The sequence below is a fragment of the Rhinopithecus roxellana genome, chromosome 6 (genome assembly GCF_007565055.1).
Source record: "Rhinopithecus roxellana isolate Shanxi Qingling chromosome 6, ASM756505v1, whole genome shotgun sequence".
NCBI classification, from domain to species: domain Eukaryota; kingdom Metazoa; phylum Chordata; class Mammalia; order Primates; family Cercopithecidae; genus Rhinopithecus; species Rhinopithecus roxellana.
The window spans coordinates 106,039,684-106,041,444 of record NC_044554.1 but is presented as its reverse complement, the minus strand read 5'-3'; positions in this window follow the sequence as shown (position 1 = coordinate 106,041,444).

Below are 1,761 nucleotides of genomic sequence, written 5' to 3'. Positions count from 1 at the left end.
CCCTAATAGCTGTGACAACAGCTTGACTTCTGAGCCTGCTTCGAAGCAGCAGAAATTCCCGTGACAGACAGTATGCTGGCGCCTTCCCTGCTGAGTTGCAGCCACCCAGGCCCCTTCCAGCCACACAGTTTCAGAGCCGGGCCTGCTGAAGCCTCTGCCCTCCTCCCAGCCCCCTCCCCGCTCTGTGGCTCCCCGCATGCTCCTGCTGGGGGGCTCCAGCCCGCTCCCCTGCCCTGACTTTGCCCACCCCGCGGGCTCTGCTGTATTCTGCTGGTGGCACTCATCTCTCCCTGACTTTGTGTGTCCCCAACCCTGGCTAGAAACTGGGCCCGGTGGGGTGGGCCCGGTGTCAGTCTCACCCGCACCCCCAGCACAAAACGGCAGGATTGCAACCATTCCACGATTTTAGAATCGCAGATGAGACACACGTAGGGCTCATAAAAAAACAAATGCACCAAGGCACCCTCCTCACACCCAGGAGACCGTGGCACCCGAGGCTCTAGGCCACTCCTCCAGGGCGGCAGGCACCTGGGTCCTCTGCCCTGTGAATTACAGCCCCTCCGTCTCCAAACGTTGCCTTAGGTTTGTAAACATCCCTTGGCTGTGAGTTCTGAGTGCTGCCTCAGGTCTGACGAGTTGAAAAGAGGTGGACGAAACTGCAGGGTCACAGGTGCTGCTGGGAAGTGAAACTCTGTAAACAGGAGGGGCTGAAATTCCCCCAATTTATGTGCTCCCTTCCCAACAGGAAACAAGTTCAAGATGACCGCATAAAAATGGGCAGAACTGGCCGGGCACAGTGGCTCACACCTGTAATTCCAGCACTGTGTGAGGCTGAGGCAGGAGAATCGCTTGAACCTGGGAGGAGGAGGTTGCAGTGAGCCAAGATCGTGCCACCGCACTCCAGCCTGGGCGACAGTGCAAGACACCATCTAAAAATTTAAAAACGGGCGGAACTGACCATTCTCAATACAAGTTTCCCAACATGTCTAACTCCAGAGGAAAGTCACATGGTTCTCACCAGGGAAAGTGACCAGCATCTTTCACAGAAACCAATGCAACAGAAGAGACTGTGGTGTGACTAGTGCATCGCTGGACACAGGGTGGCCGAGTGTGTGTGACGACTGGACAGGACAGTGCCCTGTGGAGGTCTGGCTGGGCAAGCAGGCCCTTGACACTGGGGAGGGAGGCAGGCACCAAGTTCAAGGTCACTATCTACATTCAAAGACAGGAGAAAGACGGGTTTTTCATACAAGTTTGCTTTTATTCCAACCTGTGGAGAAAACCGGCCACAACCTGCACGGTGGGGGTATGAGGCATGGCGGCGCCCTCCCAGTGGGTCTCCGGGACACGTCCAGCACTGCCCACGATGGGGATGCAAATCCTTCAACGGAAACGCCGCTCAGCTGTGTACAGGCACCGTGGAAACATCACTGGGCACAGAAGGTGCTGCCGGCGGCGTTGCTAAGAGTCTATGGAGCCAACACCAGTGGTGCCGACAGAAAACTCCAAACAAGAAAGAAGTGGGCCGGGCGCGGTGGCTCACGCCTGTAATCCCAGCACTTTGGGAGGCCGAGGCCGGCAGATTACGAGGTCAGGAGATTGAGACCATCCTCGCAAACACGGTGAAACCCCCCCGTCTCTATTAAAAATACAAAAGATTAGCCGGGCGAGGTGGCGGGCACCTGTAGTCCCAGCTACTCGGGAGGCTGAGGCAGGAGAATGGCGCGAACCTGGGAGGCAGAGCTTGCAGTGAGCTGAGAT